We start from the raw sequence: 22,561 nt of genomic DNA on the forward strand, positions 1-22,561 counted from the left end.
AGAAATTAATACCTCAAAGCAGAGTCAGCTACAACAAGAACTTAAAACATGTAGAACTTGAAATTATACATGGGTAGAGACCTGATGAGCATCAATAAGACACTTAGTGGAAGGGAAAGTGGTAGTGAGGAGTTGGCTCCTGGACGTTGGAGAAATGACAACCTGTTATGTTTGAGCAGATTAATTTGCAAAACTATCACATGGAAAATAGAAAGTTTCCCAATTAATTTGTGGGTTCTGCTCTAGAGATATTCATGCTGAATGTTTAAGGAAACACCTGGCATCCTTTAGTTGCCTAAGATATATTATGACAGTAAAATGAGCTAAAAATTAACTTTTGTTTTCCAGTACAAAAATTTTTAAAAGTGCAAAGAAAGCACTTTGTGGGGGAGTGGTCAAAAAACAAGTAATTTTTACTTTTCGTGTTCTTTAGAAAAACGTTTTAGAGTGTCTTAGTTAGGGTTTTACTGCTGTGAACAGGCTCCATGACCAAGGCAATTCTTATAAGGACATCATTTAATTGGTGCTGGCTTACAGTTCAGAGTTTTAGTCCATTATCATCAAGCAGGAAGTATGGCAGTGCCCAGGCAGGCATGGTACAGGAGGAGCTGAGAGTTCTACATCTTCATCTGGAGACCTGTAGAAGAAAATGGATCTCACATCGTTAGGACGAGGGTCTTAAAAGCACACATCCACAGTGACACACTTCCTCCAGCAAGGTCACAACTCCAAGTAGTGCCACTCCCTAGGCCAAGCATATGCAAACTACCACACCGAGGGTCTTAAAAGCACACATCCACAGTGACACACTTCCTCCAGCAAGGTCACAACTCCAAGTAGTGCCACTCCCTAGGCCAAGCATATGCAAACTACCACACCAAGTAAGAATTTGCCTGAAGGAAAACAACAAATCCAGGACACTGCCATGTAAAACAGGACCTAAAAGCAAAATACCAAAGTAAAAATACCGGTTTGGATACTTCAGAAAGAGTAATAGCATTGCCTTATAGCTCTCAGATAAGCAAAAGAACTGCTACTCTTCATGGCTTTCCTCATAGACTTTCAACATGGGTAGGGGTAGGGCACAAGAAGAGAAAAACGTTTCAAAAACATGAGTGGATTATTCATGGTGCCTGGCTATGGGTCTTCCTGTACTTTGGATCATTGACCAACTCAATCCACAAGGTCAGAAGGAGCAGAGATGATGAGTTGGGGGAGTTCAGAAGCCTTGTGAATATGTAAAGTGGATGACCACACCAGAACCAGCTACCAATAGACAGATCAACTTTACATCAGGTGATTCAAGGCTTATAAAGTTTTGGGGGGTTGGGGGCAGGAACATCCAGGATGAGGCAAAGTTCATTGCCTGAGGGCTTAGGGTACCTGGAATGCCTCATTAGCATGGGGAACGATTTCAGGAACCTCAGGTGCTGGACGAACAGGTTTTATCAGGAGAAAAGAAAATAATCCTGTAATCTAATTGAGGCTATGTGATATTCCTCAGGTAGAGAGGCATGTGTGAGCTCTCTGGTCCTTCATGAATGGGAGCTGTCACTACCATCGCTGTCCTACAATTGTATGTTAGTAACGATGAAAAAGGGGACATACGACCTGTTGTTTCACATCACAAGTACTGAGGCTGAAGCTACCAGACTGAAAGAGCTCCATTCTCACTTGTCCTAATAAAGATGACAACATTCTAAACTCCTGAGACCTGCTGCTATTGTAGAATCAATCTTTAAGGGGCTCTCAGTGAGAGCAGGGTGAATTGCCTGAGTAGGAATAATGGGGACTATTAGGGACCATCCAATTGTAGTAATAAGAGGTTTTACTAGCTCCTAGTGAACCCCGACTCTCAGCTTACTCTCAGGGACGTTAGCCATGTGAGTAGCTTTGGTCTGTGGGATACCAGCACATAGGATGCAAGCAGAGAGCTCATAAGCACCTTATACTTTGGACTGATGTTTTGGGAATGTTCCTGAAACCCACCTGACCTACTGTGTGAAAGCTTAGCTAGCCATTTTCAGAGATTCATGGAAAGCTTCAACAATTCTAGTCATGTAGCGATATAGTCAGCCCAATATTAGAAAAGACACCTTGGATATTCCAGTCAAATAAACTTGGGCCACAGATGAATTTCCCCACACAAAGCCATGCTCAAATCTCAGAATGAGTAGTGCATGTGTGCCGGTGGTGATTTAGTATAAATAATGAACTAATGAAAATATCATGTGTGTTTCCATTTTAAATTATCTTATCTTTTGATATTATGATGTGTGAACTAATTTTCTCATGGCTTGACCTTAAAAGCCAAGATTGCATATTGTAAGGCTCCAAATTATTTCAATGTTCTGTGCAATTAATTTCTAGGTTATATCAAATAAAGAGTGATAATACTGCGTTTTTAATTACACGAGAAAGCAAGAGTGAGCACCAATTTTGCAATACAAAATTAAGATTCTTAGAACAATTGTCCCTGAGTCCATGAAGAAGCTATTCTTCACCGTTGTTCTTTCTTTATTGCATCAATTCTAGGCACAACTATCTCGTGTGCTTGATCACTGTAGATATTCTTGCCTCACATGCAAATGTAGTGTCTTACCTGTCTTTTCTGGCTAGGTCTGGGATCTGAAGGATTCTCTGACATACAAAAAATGCTCAGTAAGTGCTAAGACCAATGCATACTCTTAAGATTAAGGTATAAATTGCCTCAGATGGACATTTCTACATTTCCAGTAGCATTACTAGTCCTCTTTCTCTTCCTGGAACATAGATGATGTTTCTTACCCTCCTTTGCAGTTGAGGAGAGTATGTGAGTACTCTGGCCAACAGACAGGGAGCAGAGTACTCCATCGCATGACCCTTTCACTTAGGTAAAACACTGAAGACCCAGGGAAGTTGCTTCTTGCTCTTCTCCCTTACCAGGCAAAACCCCAACATCTAATCATAAGATTGAGTTGCCCAGGATCCTTTGTTCCCACAAAGGGTACGACCACTTTAGGTAGCATCAAGACCTGCCGAATAACGATCCTCACTGTATGAAGTCAGTTCGGAACTGTTTGACCTTGCATCGCAGCCCTGCCTTTCTGTGATTGACATAATATAATAAGTAACAACGAGCCCTTTAAACTCTGCAACTGTAGAGACTGGGTGGATTTCACATCTCCTATATACAACATTGTGTGCTAGGCCAAGAAATGGAGACAAAGACGGAGTAGTTACTATTTGCAAGCAATTTATAGCTTTATGAGTGATAAATTATGTATGTCAGATGCTGTAGTACAAGGAAAAATGTGTGTCATAGTATAGGTATAATAAGATGATGCATAAACCAACCTGAGATAGATATGATGATGACTTCTTAGCTAGAGCCTTAGTGGGACAAGTTATGCAAATGAAAACAGCTTAGCTTCCCAGTCACATGAACCACAGTGCAAAATGCCCAGCAGTTAGGTCATCCCTTGATCTCATGTTTTGGTGCATTGAACTGTGTCTGACAAAATTTATGTTACAGTGCTTGTCCTCAGGACCTCAAGATGTGACATTATTGAAAAAATAGTACTTTACAGAAATCATCAAATTAAAATAATATCATTACAATGGACATTAATCCAATAGACTAGTGTCCAAATAAATGCAGAAATTTGGAAACACAGAGAGCAAGGAATGTGTTTTCAATTCAAGGAATACCAAAGGTCTCCCACAAACCACCAGCAGTTATTGAGAAAATGAAACAAAGGCTTATAACCCTCAGAAACACCAACCTTCCTAGAACCTTGATCTTGAATGCTTGGCCTCTAGCATTAGGAAACAAGGTATTTGTGTTAATTAAACCACCTGGGTGTGGGACACGGTGACAGAAGCCTCAGAAAACCAATGTAGTTATATTGACACAAGTTACAAAGAAAGGAAGGAAAGCCTGGCAGAAGGGAAATATACCCAGGGCTTGGAGAAATAAATCAATAACTGCATAGCTGGCTTTTTTTAAAATAAAGAAAAGGTTGAACTGGACACAATGTGGAGATCAATGGATCATGGGGAGCCTACACCCAGTGGATACATCTGCACCACAGTTCCTGCATCTATAGTTCAGGAACATTCCAAAAGAGAAGGGAGAAAGATTGTAATGGACAGAATACAGAGAGGTCTGCTGTGAAAGAGTCTCTCCTAGAAATGGCTGCATAAACATACAGGAGCAATGGAAATATCAATACACATACTAATGTGGAAGGGGGGAAAATCTCACAAGTTCCTAACCATAGACAAAGAACTACAGACAACTAATGACTACTGAGAGAGGAAGAACTAGCCTCTCCAAGGGATAAGCCCCTGACAGCTAATCCAATACAAAGTGATCAGCCCTGAAAGCATATACACATAAACAACAAGAACACCCTCAGCAGGTTTAATTTATATATTTGTGCATACATATACATATACCTGTGGCAACAATAATCAAACAAAAAGAGGCTATCAGTTTGAGAATGAGGGTGGTTATAGAAAAAGTTGGAAGGGGAAGACTTGGGAAAGGTTGAAGGGAAGAAACAGAAGGGGGGAAAGTTTTACACACACACACACACACACAGGGGAGAGGGGGGAAAGGAAGGGGATAGGGGGAGGGGGAGGGGAGGGGGGGGAGGGGGAGGGAGAGGGAGGAGGAGGGGGAGGGAGAGACAAGCTGTAGACCACAGGCTTCAGGGAGTAGAGGCAGTTCTGTGTTGCAACTGCTCATTATCTAGTTCTCCCCCCTCCTCTTTGCTGGCAACAAATCATATTGATTAGAAAAAAGTGGAAAAGCAACAAATATTTCTGGCTCATGTTGCCTGTGGTGGGAAAGAGGAAGAAACAGCTGATGGGGGTGGGTGGAGGTTGAATTTGTTTTCAGGGTTTGAATAGGCTCCCAAAACAAAGAGCAGAGAATAAAATGTGCATGCACTCTTATTTTTCCCATTTGCTTTTCATTCCTCCAGTGATTGTCTTTCAAATATATCGTTTAGTTTTTCCAGATCAATACAATATATTAAAAATTCTGAATTTGAAAAGGTTCCAAGACTGTCCAGTGTTTCCCAAGTGATATGGGTGTCACAGCATTAAACCGATTGTTCTTGTGTTATCATAAAAACACGCATTGGCTCTCTGAGGCTCACACAAACCAACACAAAAAGCTCTGTGACGATATCGCTCCCACTTTTTTCTTACACTCTTTCCTTTGTAAAGGATATGACATGAAGTAATGACACCAACTCTTAATAGGGCGTGTTCAAGTACTTCTGAAAGCAATTTCAAGTGAAGAGGACCAAAATATTTTGGATAATGTCAGGTAATATTTCTGGTACAATAGATTTTACAATTTCCCATAGAAGCCATTTTATAATGCTAATCTCTTTAGTTAGCCGATTGTTGTTGCTGTTGTTGCTGCTGCTGCTCTCTTCCTCCTCCCTTCTCCTTCTCCTTCTACTTCCTTTTTATTTATTTTTTAAAGATTTATTTATTTATATTTATTTATTTATTTATTATATATAAGTATGCTGTAGTTGTCTTCAGACACACCAGAAGAGGGCATCAGATCCCATTACAGGTGGTTGTGAGCCACCATGTGGTTGATGGGGTTTGAACTCAGGACCTCTGGAAGAGCAGTCCGTGCTCCTAACCACTGAGCCATCTCTCCAGCTCTCTTCATCCTTTTTAAAAAATCTTAGAAATTTGGAGTCTTGCCAAGGATTTTAAACATGTTTTTGTCTCCTAAAGGCAAGCCAACCCTTGCCAACATCCTTAGGAAGTTGTGCATTGTTTTTTTTAGACACCTTACAGAATAAATAGATGGCACATCTCTCCCCTCAAGGGAGGATAAAAAGAAACTTGAAAGAGGTTATTTTCCCAAACACACATTTATTAAGATTTTACTTTATTAAAATTTTTCATATAAAGAACAATAATTTCCCCCGAAGTTAAGATATTTTATCATTGCTATAACAGTAAAGAGAAAAGTAAAAAGGTCATAGGGGCCAATAATAACAATTAACACTTATGCGGGCATCTCTATTTTCAAAGCGTTTTATGAAAGATTAACTTATTATTCTTCCCAATGTTCTTGTCACATTTATAAAGCATTAGAACATTTTGACATCCTTTCTGTACAGTTCCATACAATCCGTGATCACTCATGTTGTGCTTTGCCTATAAATGCATACAACTGAAGTTCTGATCAGCCTGCACATGAACAGATAAACCAACAAACTCACAGATTTTGATGGGAAAAACAAATGGGACTTAATCTCACCTTGGTTCAAAGATTCACTCAAAATCAAAGGAGCTGCATAGACAGTGGGTTCTTACTGTAAACACCTAACCAAATTTTGTCAAAATGAGATCTTTCGGCATTTTTTGTTCATTTAAGTCATGTTTACTTGAAGAACAACAGCTGTGCTGTGAACTTGAACTTAGGCCAATTCACAGAGATACTTAAGAATTTTTTTTTTGAAAATTAATACATGAAAGGTCATTGTTGATAAATTGCCATTAGGTTATGAACATTATGATATCTGACCTGTCCTCTAGAAAATCAGTGCAGAAGAAATCAGTGTTATATGCAGAAAGCAACTAGATATAAAATATGAATTTCAACTGGATATGAAATATAAGCCCCAGCACACTCATTGTTGAAGGCTTGGTCCCAAGCTGGTGGTTATATTATGGGAAGAGAAACTTCTGGAGAAAGTAGGCAATTGGGAGTACCCTTGAGATCTGTATCTTGCCATGGACCCCTTGGTCTCTTTTTCTCTTTGCTTCCTGTTTGTCATGATGTGAACAGCTTCTACCACATGCTCCCACTGCCAGCAGGTTCTGTCTCATTATAGATTTGAGGAGCCATGGTCTCTGGGCTTAAACCATGAGAACAAAGTAAAGAATTATTTTTTTGAAAGTTGTTTGTCAGTTAATCTGTCACAGTGATGAAAATCTGACTGACATATGTGTGTGTGTGTGTGTGTGCGTGTGTGTGTGACACAGAAATGAGTCCTAAAGGAAGGTTTCTTTGTTTTTCATTTGTTTGTTTTCTGAATTTCCAGACTATTACCCATACTGTCTTCCTTTCCATTTCTATCTATCAATCAGCCTGCGATAGAATGGTACAACATATAAAATAACATGCTTCTTTTTTATGTTTACTACAGAAAACTCTATTTGTTTGGAAACTACATACATATAAAAACATTTCTTTCTGTGCAGAACAACAACGATCAAAACCATATGCAGCATAAACTAAATGTTAACAATGGTCTTTCATTTCATTGAACTGTGCATGTGTGTGTGTGTGTGTGTTTGTGTGTGTGTGTTTGTGTGTGTGTGTGTGTGTGTGTGTGAGAGAGAGAGAGAGAGAGAGAGAGAGAGAGAGAGAGAGAGAGAGAGAGAGAGATTGAGAGGTTGTATCTTTTCTCAATTTCTTTCCCCTTTTGTTTTATGAAACAAGGTCTCACAGCTCATCAATTTGGCTCAGCTGACTGAATAAAGAGCTTCAAGAATCTGTCTCCATGCACAAACTTTATCCAAGAGCTAGGGTTGCAGGAATACAACATCACCCTTGGGTTTTTACTTGGGCTGGGGGCATTTGAACTCAGATCCTCATACACATCAGACACTGATCCCTATTTAAGTTTTTCTAAGCTTCAGCTCCAGGTTTTAGCTGCTTTTTAGCATTTTTTAAAATTTGAGATTACTGAGGATTACTGAGATTACTAGGACCTCATATGTGGTAGACATCCACCCTCCATTGAGCCATATCCCTCACAATTTCTTACATTTTAATGAATGTGGAGAAAATTTCTTAATATCTATCTATCTATTTATTTATGTTTTTATTTTGATGCACAATTTCTCAGTGTAGCCCTGACTGTCTTGGAACTCACTATGTAGACTAGGTTGTCCTTGAACCGAGAGATCCTCCTGCTTCTGTCCAGCAAATTCTTTAAACATTTTTTTCTTAATGTAGAGTTTTGATTCTTTTTTTTTAGTATGTGCGTTTTTCTAGAAATGTGTGGCCCAGGTACACAGTTTATGTCAGTTTATCAAGGCCATTTTATTTTGTCAGGGTATTCCATGGGCATCATGAACTCATATCAGTTTTCTAAGCAGAAAGTGTCACTTCCTCCAAACACCCAGGCTATCATTTCTTTTAACTGTGATGAACACCAAATTTCCCAACAATCACCTCTCTTCTTCCTTTTATACTCCTCACCCATATTTCTCTGACTCCACTTCTTCCCCCAAGCTGAGTCCTTTCAGGACCATGGTCAGCGCACCGCCCTCTGATGGATCACCCCATCTCTATTCTTCCTTAGATGCCGGTTTGCTTTGTTAATGAGAGATAGAAAGGAAGTGGATCTAGATGGGGGGGAAAGGAACTGGGATGGGTAAAGAGGGGCTAAACCATAGTCAGAATATACTGTATAAAAAGTCTATTTTCAATACAAGAAAAAGTTTTTAAAAATAAAAAATGCAGTATAGAAAAAAGAAGAAAGTTACCTTTCTCAAGCCAACCTTTTTTTTTTCCATCTGTACTAGCTACTAAGTTCTTTCACTAAGTCTCACATATACAGTTTTTTGGTTTGTGATCCTGCAGCTCAATCAAAATGCAAGCATTGTGTGAGCAAATACAATGTTAGACTCATCATTAAAGGGCACTGGAAAGAAAAATCAAAAGAGGGAAAGGCACTTTTGATTTCAGGACTTTCTCTCCTATTAAATGTTGAGTATCTTCAATGACGATAGGCAGCCCCCTTCTATTATTATACAGGATCCTCAGTGACACAACCCCTGCTGTGGCTTCACCCTAACAGGTGGCTTCCTGCTGAACAGTGAGGCCTCCATTGTCTCAGTTAAATTCTCTGCTGTCCATTGGTTTGTGCCACAATGCAGGCATTGGCAGGGACTTAATAAGATTTGGTCCTTCTTGTATATTCTACTTCAACCTTCTAACTAGTATCTGCTCCTGTATTTTTATACCTACTTCCTTAAGGGTCTCTTATATTCCCAAGTGATAAATTCATAATTAAGTGATAAATACCACTTAATTAGTTCATAATTTTATAATAGTATTACATTTTCACATGTTCAAATTACTCTTGTGTCTCTTGTTCCCCAATTCTTTATTGTTTCATTGCTTTTATTATTTCTAAACATCAATCAAACCACACCAATTAGCTACCCTATTGCTATTGGGCTAAAGAGGCTATGGTGGAGGACAGGGTTCTGAGATAACTAAGAAAGAACTCATAACATCAGCTTCCTCACAGTCAGAACCACATAGAACACAGCGGCTGCAAAGATCAGTTTCTCCCTCCCAATCCTGACTCCTACCCCAACGTCAAGTGGAGTCTGAGACAGCCAGAGGGATCTGAGAGCTTCACCTTTAACTCCACTCGGCTGTGCCCAGCAATTGACACAATAATATTCCTTTAATTCTTTATTTTATACTATCTTCATTCTGGAACAAGTTTTGTGATGTTTTTGCTTTCGTTAGTATATTTCTGAGTCAAGTTTTAGAGTTACTGTGTGTTTCCTCATCCAGCCTAATAGAAAGAATTCTTTACTCTAGTGTCTGCCCATATTTCATCCACTCCTCCTCTCATTCTTGTCTTTCTCTCACCTTTCAACTCTCCACATTTTACTTCTTAATTATTACTTTCTATAGCTTTAATGATCTTTAAGTCTGAGGACTGTAATGTTCTCTCAACTTTGACCTCTGCATTACTTTACTCATTTATATATTTTCCTTTTCAAAGTGGATCTTATCCCCATCCTTACCCATCCTACTTATGATCCTACAGATCAATCATAATCTTAGTAACTAAAAGCTGAACCCACTTATACTATCTTTGTTTGTTTATTCAGTTATTGAATCAACAACAGTTATTGGAGTCAAGAGGAGATATTGTTATTAATCAGCTAGTAAAAAATTTGCATTGTGGTAATATCCAACAACAGTGGTAGTTCTCAGTATTTTTCTCAAGGAATAATATAGAGCCCATACTATGCACCCTAAACTCATGTCCTGGGGAGCTGTTACCTGAACCACATGCTGGGTGTAAAAACTATAATAGGTCTAGTAAAAAAGCTATATGTAAAGTCTTTCCAACAAAGTATATCAAGGAGAGGCTAGAACATGAGAGCCTAAAGACAAAATGGGAGAACTGGAGCCAACAACAAGGATAGGATGAAATCAATAAAGTTCCATTGGGACTTCCAAGATATAAATGATATAAATGATAAATGAGATCAAATCTATGGGTTATAGGCATAGAAGTGTCGAAGTTAACACGTAAAGAAATGTTCAACATCGTTAGTAATAAGGGAAATGCAAATCAAAACAACCCTGAGATTTCACCTCACACCAGTGAGAATGGCTAAGATCAAAAACTCAGGTGACAGCAAATGCTGGTGAGGATGTGGAGAAAGGGGAACACTCCTCCATTGTTGGTGGGGTTGCAGACTGCTACAACCATTCTGGAAATCAGTCTGGAGGTTCCTCAGAAAATTGGACATTGAACTGCCTGAGGATCCAGCTATACCTCTCCTGGGCATATACCCAAAAGATGCCCCAACATATAAAAAAGACACGTGCTCCACTATGTTCATCGCAGCCTTTATTTATAATAGCCAGAAGCTGGAAAGAACCCAGATGCCCTTCAACAGAGGAATGGATACAGAAAATGTGGTACATCTACACAATGGAATATTACTCAGCTATCAAAAACAATGACTTTATGAAATTGTAGGCAAATGGTTGGAACTGGAAAATATCATCCTGAGTGAGCTAACCCAATCACAGAAAGACATACATGGTATGTACTCATTGATAAGTGGCTATTAGCCCAAATGCTTGAATTACCCTAGATGCCTAGAACAAATGAAACTCAAGACGGATGATCAAAATGTGAATGCATATCGCTCCTGAGAGACACAGCCAGAATACAGCAAATACAGAGGCGTATGCCAGCAGGAAACCACTGAACTGAGAACAGGACCCCCGTTGAAGGAATCAGAGAAAGAACTGGAAGAGCTTGAAGGGGCTCGAGGCCCCATATGTACAGCAATGCCAACCAAACAGAGCTTCCAGGGACTAAGCCACTACCCAAAGACTATACATGGACTGACCCTGGACTCTGACCTCATAGGTAGCAATGAATATCCTAGTAAGAGCACCAGTGGAAGGGGAAGCCCTGGGTCCTGCTAAGACTGAACCCCCAGTGAACTAGACTGTTGGGGAGAGGGCAGCAAGGGGGGGAGGGTTGGGAGGGGAACACCCATAAGGAAGGGGAGGGGGGAGGGGGATGTTTGCCCGGAAACCGGGAAAGGGAATAACACTCAAAATGTATATAAGAAATACTCAAGTTAATAATAATAATAATAATAAAAAGAAGTGTCGAAGTTTCATTCTAAAGTCACAGAAAACATTTTCAAAAGGATCACAATAGGAAATTCCTCAGACTTAGGAAAAGAAATGCCAATCCAGATACAGGAGGCATTTAGAGCGTTAAATAGACAAGACCAAGAACCATTCCTGTCATGTTATAATTAAAATAGCAGTGTGGGTGATATAGTTCAATGCAGAAGGGAGCTTACCACCAAACCTGACAACCTTAATCCAGGGATTTACATGTTAGAAGAAAAGAAGAGACTTCTACTTCCACACACACTATAGCATACATTCATGTGCACATGTGTTTGCACACATCATACCACATGTGCACACACATGCATGCATGCACATATCCACACTAAAAAACCAAATTACTAACTATCTAGCTAACTAAATAAAAAAACAGATAAAGTTTACTGAAGTGGCAATAAACGCCAAATCACATATAAAGGTAAACCCATCAGAATAAGAGCAAATTATCCAACTGAAATCTCAAAACCATAAGCACTTGGAGTGATGTAGTTCAAGTTCTGAAACACAAACACAGAATATTATACCTAACAAAAATACTTGAAGTATGTAAGATATGAGAGAAAAGTATAGTAAAGAATGATTTGTATCAGGATAAACACATAATCAAACTTGAAGGTACTTGGAGCAATCATTCTGACTGGAGAGAAAAACAAACCCATCAACAAAGCCTTAGGGAAGAAGAACCACATGAGGATAATAGTTAAGCAAGAAAGGAAGAGGAAAGAAACCCAAACACTACAAAGTGACAGGAATCAATACAGAACTTTCAGTAATAACTTCCAATGTTAATAGTCTCAATTCCTCAGTCAAAATAGACAGAATAGTGAGTTACATCAAACCCCAGAAAACGTCTATTTTATTTATCCTAGAAATGTCCCTCACCACAAAAGACAGATACAACTTTAGACAAACCGGGTAGGAGAAGGTGTTCAAGCAAACAGACTTAGAAAACAAGCAGGTGCCACTGTTTGAATATTTGGCAAAACAGACTTCAATGCAATCCCAGTGAGAAATAATAAAGATGGTCACTTCATGTGAATTCAGGAAACAATCTTTCAGGAGAACATTAGGAATCTAAATATATGCTTGCCAAACACAGGTGCACCCAACTTCACGAAACAAATTCTATTAGACAAAACAGCTCAGATTAACCCCAGCATGATCGCAGTGAGGGACTTCAATACCTTTCTCTGTCTAACTGACAGGTCTTCCTAACAGAAAATAAGCATAAATATACATATTAACTAATGACAGTACAGATCAAGTTAATTTAACCATCATCTATAAAATGTCCCATCCAAATCCTGCAGAATGCATATCCTTTTCAATAGACCACAGAACCTTGCATAAAATAAACTATATATTAGGAAACAATGAAGGTCTCAACAAATATAGGAAAATTGAAATCATTCTTTTTTTTAATCTGATCACGTGGAATAAGACAGCCAATCAACAGCAGGAGAAATCCTGTAACATACAAATTCATGGAACCTAAGCAACATACTATTGAATGATGAATGAATCCTTGAAGACATACAGAAGGAAATTAAACAGTTTCTAGAACCAAATGAAAATGAAAACACAGCATACCAAAATCTTCGCGATATAATGAAAGCAATCTTAAGGGGGGAGTTTATAGCTCCATATGTCTGCATTGAGAAATAGGAGTCAGGGAAAGAGCTTTTGAGAAAAATCGAACATCCCTTCATGTTAAAAGTCCTGAAAGAACTCAGAACATAAGGAACAGATCTCAACAAAATAGAGGCTGTTTATGAAAGCCCCACAACCAGTATTATAGTAAATGGAGCAAAGCTCAAAGTATCCCCTCTAAATTCAGGAACGAGCTGAGAGTTTCCACTTTCTCCACTCTTACACACTATAGTACTGGAAGACTTAGTGGAAGCAATTAGACAAGAACCTCTACTTGTAGATGATATACATCTATACACGAGACCCTAAAGACTCACCAGAAAACACTTAGAACCGATAAACATTTTCAGCAAAATGACAAGATGAGAAATTAACACACGAGAAAAGCAACCGTTCTATACGCCGACGGCAAACACACTGAAAGAGAAATCAGGGAAATGACTTCATTCACAGTAGCCCCTAAAACTAAAGACATACAGACAAGTATTATGGAAGCCACGGCTTTCCACACTAATTAAAAATGGAATTCTTTACAAAGAACAGAGGTGTGTAGGGCTGTGAAAGGCAGCCTGGTTCCTGGTTGAGCTAAGGCTAGAAACCCGGGGCCCCTGAAGAGACGGTAGGTGCCTGGCCCGCTCCCTGAGCACCAGGACCCTGTCACTAGCTGCAGTTCCCCATAGATTTGTAGCCATCAGTCACTTAAGGGCAATGTCCCAAGCCCCTCCACAGGTGGAAGATGTAACCTGTGCTCACATAGGCTCAAGACAGATCTCCATTTTAATGAGTTACCTAAAAGCCTAGAAGACTTAGATAACCCTCCTTCCCAGACACACCTTTCTGCAAAAGGTATTTAATCTCAGGCCCACCCTGAGAAGTGGGGTATGGTTTTACTCATCCACTTTCCGCCATGACAATAAATGCCTTAAAACCATGGACTGCCTCCTTTCATCAGGATCTGCTGTGGAGAGGCAAGAAGAAGGCCTTAGCCTACAGAGCCTCCGTCTAATCTCCAGTAGAAGCCTCTCTGGGCTCCCAGCCACAGCCACCACCAAGCCAAGGGAAGCCAAGCCCTTAAGCCTTCAAGCCAAGCATTCTCTCCCTGCTGCACCAGTCAGAGCTTCCCCCAACCCCTACTCCCCTCAGTCCCAGGCTACATCCAGTCTGTCAGCCCCCTCCTCAGCTCTTCCATGGCTCCCAGCACCACCTGGGTGTCCGAGAGCCTGAGAACCATACCTCCCCAGGCTCCTTTCAGGCCTGGGGATCCCTAGCCAGTCTCGGCTGTCCCCAAGACCTCAGGCTAGGTCCCCCATCCAGAGGTGTTCCGGGCTTCCCTAAAGCAGGACAGTCACCAGGCAACTGCGACTGTGTGGGGTAGGAGCAATCAACTCCTGCGTCCCTTCCCATAGTAGCCCTGCCCTATGGCGGAACGGACTTGGGGCCCCATAACCCTACACAGAGGTACATTCATTGGTAGATAAATGTTTTCCCCAGAAAACATGGATTATTAAACGAAAATCGTGATGCCAGGCATCTCTCTACATGCTATTGGTCAGAGTCCCCAGAAGGCCCACAAAACAACAAGACTGTTGACCTGCTCTTGGTTGTCTGTCATAGTGAAATGGTAAGACCCTATCGCTGACGACAAAGCGTACTTTGATTTCAGGACAAAGAGAAACAGAGCTACAACCGATGTGGAAACATGCTCTTTGTGGCAAGCTTTCACAGCGCTGGACTGTACTATTCAGGCTGCTGAGGAAGAAAGGCCATCAGTGAACATACCCAGCACTGGACTGTGTGCTACAATAACAACCTTCCAAGAAGGGTGTGCTTATTGATGCGATTGTGGCAAGATTATTACGGTGATAGCCAATCACTTTATGATTGGACTTGCCCCTGACTCCGTTGAAAGTAATTCTTGCTTCATGCTGTAAATTTGATCATAAGTCTAAGGAAGCTATAAGCCTGGGGAGGTCATAGGCCCTAGAGAGAAACATTTTATTCTTTTACTAAATGGACAGACTATCCATTACCTTCCAAATATTTGTGTTTATTATGACAGACTACTGCTGCTAGATCTTTTGGGGTGTGTGTGTGTGTGTGTGTGTGTGTGTGTGTGTGTGTGTGTGTGTGTGTGTAATATGTATGAGTATCTTGCCTGCCTGTATGTCTGTGTACCACATGCAGGACATATGCCCACGGAGACCAGAAGAGGGTATTAAATCAGACTGTTGTAAGCTACCATTTGGGTACTGAGAATCAAACCTGGATCCACTCTCGAAGAGCAGCCAGTACCCTTAACCACTGACTCATCCTGAATGTGGGTGTTCTTAAGAATATCCCTGAATGAAACCGAGGAAAGGAACTAAATACCAGCATCCTTTTGTTTTTGCTTCCTGGTTGCGGATGCACTATGACTGTTGCTGCAAACTCTTACCTCCATTCCTTCTCTTCCATGATGGACTGTGACCCCTAAACTGTAAGCCAATAAGCCCATCCTTCCTTAGGTTCCTTTTGTCAGTAATTTTGCTACAGCTAAAAGAATAGTTGCTACAGTGGTCATGCTATTTGGCCACATGATTTCAAGGGTGACTCAGGACTGCCCTGCTCTGCCTATCTTACTTCCAAGGGCTTACATTGATGTGGCAAGGAATGTAGTTCCAGGATGTTCCTGCAAACACCACGAGGAGCTCAATTTGTCCCATTTCTAACAGCCGTCCTCAGAGTTATCTGTCAGGGCAAAGGATCCTGATTAAAAATGAAACAACCATTTCACTTGCTTGACAAGAAAAGACCTGGTCTGCCAAATTTCCATCCCTATCACCAGAGAACAGGACGTTAAGAAATAAATAATAAATGTGTTCTGACCTAGGGCCACCTAGCCTGGAATACTTATGGGGCTCTTATCTTAGTGGAACAATTATTCCAGTTAATGGGTTAAGGGATATATATATAAGATTACCAGTAATCCTTTCACACTGCTGTTCAGTGCTTCCTTGAGATGCAGGGCACATGTATTTCAGGATTAGCTCCGTCTCGACTTACTTATACCCTTAGAGAGATACCACTTCCTGCTATCTTCTCTCGTGGAATAGAAATGAAGAATGGTTACACTAGAGGAGTTATTACAATCAGGCTCTTTTATATCTTTAAGGCAATTACAGGCAAAGACAAGAGTGCCTAATGCACAGCATTTCCAGAATTTGTCATTTCGGCATCTCATCTTGCCAGGCAGTGATAACATCCAGATGTTGCCCCATTGAAAGGTGTTAAATAGGATAACCCTCCACCCAAGAGTACTTCCATGTAATATTTTGGGAACTTCCACAATGTAAAGGATTTTTTTTCCTTTAATGTATCAGAAATTCGATGGCTTAAGAACTAGTCTGCATGTTGTCTTAGGATCTAATAAGACTAATACTGGCAGTATTATTTAGTGTCTTCATTTGGCAAGAACTTATGTAGTGTCGATTGTGTGCTTCTCAAATATTAACTCATTTAATCCCTTCTGATCATCCTGGTATAACAACCTTCACTGTAAAATTCTCTGAACTGATTGTTGGGTAATTCTGGTTGGGCAGTGTAAAATGTCGCTTTTCCGAGGTTGTTTGTTTCAAATCAAAGGGGAAATGACATTTATTGAAGACTTTGCTTTGCCAGGAGCTTAGAAAACTCTTAGGAAGAACCACACATAAGTTAACCTCCAAAATCAATACACCCCACTCACATTCTGTGTACATGTCACCCGGGAGACATTCAGGGGTGGCAAGTTTTTCCACAGTAGACTACTACCCATGGGCAAAGGGGCTGCCTACTCTGTTCATTCAGCATTTCATTATTGAAAGTGTGTGAAGTCTCTAGGAGAGGTACCAGGAATATGCCCTAAACTTACATTCCTCTCAGCTCTGATGCCTATGGTATAGCAGGCACGGACAGAGATATTGGCACCGAGTGTTTCTGTTTGCTATAAGACACAAAATCCAGCCTTTGAGCATTATAGGGTCTTTCTCAGGAAAGAAGGGGACATCTGTACACAGCTCGTGATGTGAAAAAAAGCAGTAGAGCTAGCTTTGCCTGATAACCTTCTGTGATGGTTTAAATAGGGATGGCCCCAATAGGCTCATATATTTGAATGTTTGGTCATTAGGGAGTGACCCTTCATAAAGGGATTAGAAGGTGTAGCCTTGTTGGAGGAAGTACGCCTCTCCGTGTAGACTTTGGCATTTCAAATACTCAAGCCAGTCCCAGTGTAGCTCTCTTCTCCACAACCTCTGCCTGTGGATTCAGCTGTAGAACCCTTGGCTCCTCCTTTAACACCACGTCTGCCTCTGTCCTGTCACGCACATAATAGACTAAACTTGCAAAAATGTAAGCAAGCCCCAACTAAATGCTTTCTTTTGTGAGTGTTGCTGTGAACACGGTGTCTCTCCACAGCAATAGAATAATGACTAAGACACTCTCCCAAACCTGATTTGTTTTCTCTTTTCTTTTTCTGTGTTGAGTGTCCAGGGATGGTGGGATTCCTTTAAAAATCCAATGTCTAATGCATCTCTTCATGTCTGCCGAAGTACAGAGTGTTTTGCTTGTTTTGCTTTGTTTTTTAGGGAGTAGGCAAGAATTCTCACTAGTGTCTTATCCCTGGCAGGTTCTTTATAGCATCCCCCTGTGGGATCCAGCATGGAAACTTTCCGGTTGTCTTTTTAGCACTAAGCTGTAAATCATACCTGTTTCCCTGTTTATCTGGATGAATGTAGGGCTAACTATGTACTCTACACATGGGGCAGGGAGAGTGTAAGGAACAGGTCTGGGTGGAAATGCACATCTTCCCCCACCTCCAACTGGAAGAGATGGAGTCCATTTAAACAGCAACTCACCTTACTAGAATTGCACCCTCCTTCTCTGGGGATATAGCACGAGGTCAGACTATTGCATTCCATGGAGCAAAGAGGAGAGCACAAGATGAGATTCTAGTGGGAAGAACATGGGCTGCTCACAGCAGTCCCATCCTAAGAGCACCAGAATCAGGCCACTGCCCTTAAATCTAGTTAGGGAAAGTACTGGGGAGCCTGTACAAACCTTAACGAGTTTAAATGAGGGGAGGGGACAGATTTTTAGCAGAAAAGATAAAACTAACTAGCCAACCTGTCACAGAGAATTTGTATACAGTCAGCATGAGCTCCAGCCCGGAGCTATAGTGAGACCTTACCTTGAAAGACAAACAGATAGACAGACAGACAGAAAGACAGAAAGACAAAAAGATAGAAAGAAAGACAGAAGCCATAGGTGAATGCCAATAATCCCACTGCTGGAGAGATAGAGTCACAACGGGCCCTGGAACTGACTGGCTAGCCAGTCTAGGTGAATTCCTTAGTGACTGAGGAACATATCAAGGTGTGGACCCCTGCATATTCACATGCATGCTTACACTCATGAACGTAGCAAAGGCATATAGGGATCACACACACACACACACACACAGACACACACACATACAGACACACACACACAGACACACACACACACACAGAGACACACACACACAGACACACACACACAGAGACACACACACACACAGACACACACACACACACAGACACACACACACACAAAAGGTAAATAAAAATTTTAGATGGCCTGCATTCCTGAGGGTCCTTAGGTGACTACATCCCAAGTCCCACCCACCCTGGTTACATGACCCTCTGCCCCCAGGAGCACCTGTTGAAGAGAAGTTGCTGCTCCTGGCAGGTCTCTGGATGTTGAAGACACCAGGTGTTATTTCAGAGGAACAGGCACTAAAACGTTTGAGTGAAGTCAGAAAGTAGTCAAACTCTTCCTGTCGCAGCTGACAGGAAAAGAGAAAACTATTGCTCACTTTCTGCTGCAAAGAATTAGCATCAAAGACTTCTCAGAACAGACCATCCAGACCAGAAACATTCTTACTCATGGATGCGTCACGACTGCCAACACATCCCCACCGCTTTCTAAGCTTCTCTGATACACTGGGCTCTGCACTTTATAAGGCCTCTGAGTAATCCTACATCCAGTGTGTCAGAAATGAGGGTTAAAAAGAAAAGCCCACTGATTTCTGGATATTTATGGGTGGTTGGTTCTAGCACCACCGGCATGGTTTTCAAAATCCAAGGATGCTCATTATAGAAAGCAGCAGTACTTGAACAAAGTGCAGTGTAAGTGCTGTACACATGCTCTACTCTGCTGTTTAGAGAACAATAACAGGAGATTCAAGCTATCTGTGCTCACGTAATTCTTCAAGTACCTTTAGCATGCAGGTGGCTGAATCCAATAGTGTTTCCTTTCTAGCAAAAGGAAAAAGAGTTATAGAATTTATTTTAACTCTAGAAAAGTTTTATGAGCGTGTATTATTGGGACAAAAACATGAGAAAGAGTTTATAGAATTCAGGATAAAATACAAATGTATAAAAATAATTTAAAAATAACCCATGACCTCGTTTATTCTACAGACGTCTCTTGGCCACTGTTGTAAAATCCATGCAAAGAGTAAAGGGATACAAAGACAGCAATACTCCGCTGAGAACGTCAACACAGGGAGAGACTGAACTAGATTAGCTAGGAAAGGACTGTAATGAGCCTACCCACCCTGCCTAGACAATCCTTGTATGGAGGGGAAGGTTGGAGTTGAAATGTGGGAAATAAGTTGGGGTGGGGGTTGGGCATACATTTAGCGCTTTTTCCCCCTAAGATCTCTGAGAGGTCCGTGAAAGTTATAAGCTGAGGCCATGTCCCACTCACTAGGGCCCCCAGCTTCTCAGCAGCAGCTAGGTTTATAACCTTTGTCTATAAAGCAAGATGTGTGTGGTTGCACAGGGAGGTTGGGAAGTCAGTCAGGAGGCAGTGCTGAGGTCCTTCCGGTTTGATGGACATTGCTCCTTGACATTCTCAAAGTGTTCATTAAAGAAACATCAAGGAGCCAAGTCCCTTACCTTGGTGTCGTACTTTATCACTTCCTATCTTAGAAAGATTTGACTGCTCAGTTTCTTGAGTCTACATCGCCCCAAAACAGGTGTGGCTGGCATTGTCTTAACCCATTAGCTCTTGATCAGAAAGCTATCATTCTCCTCCGGAAAGCAGAAAGCTGCAAGCCTCTTTTTTCCAAAGTGGGGGAATTTAAAAGGAATACTTCTTTGAATCTCAGAACAACAAAGAAGGCTTAAGTCTTGTCACCAATCTCCTCAGGCCTGTCTTGCTCACTGGCTCAGGCAGCTGCTGGGGCTGACTGCAGGCTACAGAGGGAGCAAAGGGCAACAGCAAAAGAAGCAACTTTTTAAGCATCACACCAATTCTGCTGTCGGCTTGGAAGCGCCTTTCTCCTCCAGCACTTGACTCCCCCACTGAATTTCCCAATGACAAAGACTATTTGAATGTGCTGCCCTAGTAACACTGGCTGACCCCCGGGGGAACTGCCTTTATTCATTAATAGCAGTTCCCGAGTCTTGCCAGTTAATATAAGACCCTCTCCAGAGACGTGCTCCATCACTCCTTATTTGGCTTCAAGGATCTTGATTGCAACTGAGAGACTTAGAATTTAGAGAACGAGTGAGTAGATGGAGGGCGGGGGGCTGGGGGGAGCTAGCAGAGGAAGGGGCTGGGGCTCAGGTAGTGGTTGGGAAGAGGAAATTGATGCACTGGCTGAGGAGGGATGTGGACACTCAGAAAATCACAGATGTGAAGCATGACACAGAGAGGCAGGACAACAAGGGGAAGGCATAATAGAGCAGGAGAGGAGGAAAGGCTGGCTGGAAAGGGGCCCTTTTCAAAGCAGAGCTCATTATCCCCTTTGCAGACATGCTAGTTATAAGGTCCTGATGCCCTGATGTGGCTTGCCTCATATTTTCAGAGCTGACAATGGTTATTTCCTGATAGCCCTGCTGGAGGGAGTCGAGGAAGGGGCCAGGCTAGCAAAGGAACTGGGGGGTGGGGGAGGGGAGACAAGAGCAGTATTGCAATTTGGGCGATGACTTCCAAGAAGGCTGTTACACAAAGAGAAAGATGTCCAGCCCTTCCTCAGCAAGGCAGCACACATTTAGAGCTGACTGCCAAGACAACGCCTTGTCTGACAAAAATGTTTGAAGAAAATAATTTGCAGGTAATGGAGAGAAAATAAAGGCTTTTATCCATATTATCATGCCTATGCGTGCTCATTAAGAACCCCTTCCTTCCATTTTCCTCATTCTTGTTTGTGCCTCTACTCTTCACATAGGGGGAAAATGAGGGCTCACCACATTTCTAGCAGAAGGGGTGGGGGAAGGGTGATTTCCATAATGTATTATTATTCAGGAAAATTTAAATTTAATGTTATGATTTTTTTTTTTAGGCTGTCAATTTGAAGAACAACGGTTTGGCTCTTCCTACTTTATTGAGCGTGAGTTTAATTAATCACAATGGAATCCTATTCGAACTATTTTCCAAACCAACAGGCAACTGTTTCCTATAGCATGCCATTTCCTTCTAACTAAGGATAGCACTAACCGGAGAAAACATTAAAACCCTGATGCGCATCGTAATGAACTCCTGTGCAAAGTACTTATATTAATGTAATGGAGTTGAGATCTTAATTGCACTCGTGTTTATATTTGCAACCTCCTTTTCTAAAGGCTTTTTATTTTACTAAATGATTTGAACAACGAGGTAGAAGAGGTTACATGGCCTGCTAAATAGAGATAGGTTTCTCACACTAAGGGAGGAAAAATGAATCTGGGAGGAAAGACTGGCTAATTTAATTTCGTAAAGTAGGTTTTATTCTCGGCAGATAATGGTGAAAATTGCTCTGTAAAGCAATCTTTGCAGAGCCCGAAAATGTTCCCTGGACGCTTACAAAGAAGCATGTCCAAGAGCCCTTTGTGTTCCTCCCTATGACAACCATTAGCTGCCTCTGAAAAACCTTCGGCTTGAGAGATGAACCTGGGCAAAGCAATTTAGGCAGCTGTGTCCTCTGGCCTTTGGTGTGAAGGAGCTGATAGGCAGTGAGATCCTTTCCAGAGGAACTTAAAGATCGGAGCTATAGGTGATGGGAAGGACATCGCACATACAGTCTCATATGTTCCATTAGGGACTGTTACCTGATGTGCGAATGCATGAGACTCCCCTTGCCATCAGACAATAGGCTGGGAGCCAATATCATGAGTCTATTTTCTAATTAAACTCTTTTAGGGAGACATTGGACAGAGATGACGATCTTGCTCACAGACAGCCAGGAATCACCCTGCTATGTGCTGGCTGTTATGAGAGAGGGGACAGTGGGGCTCCCCAGGTCACATAACATCCTTGTGAGATGCTTCCCTTGGGCTCTTGGGGCTTAGTTACTGCCACTTCCAGGAGTGTGAGTTGGTTTGTTGTATGAATACAACAACAGCATGGACTGATCTTGTTCAGTGGAGGTGGGGGTTGGAGGAGGGCTTAGGAGCTCAGAGATACACTGTGGCCATTCTC

The sequence above is a fragment of the Rattus rattus genome, chromosome 12, assembly GCF_011064425.1.
Source record: "Rattus rattus isolate New Zealand chromosome 12, Rrattus_CSIRO_v1, whole genome shotgun sequence".
In the NCBI taxonomy this organism is placed as follows: domain Eukaryota; kingdom Metazoa; phylum Chordata; class Mammalia; order Rodentia; family Muridae; genus Rattus; species Rattus rattus.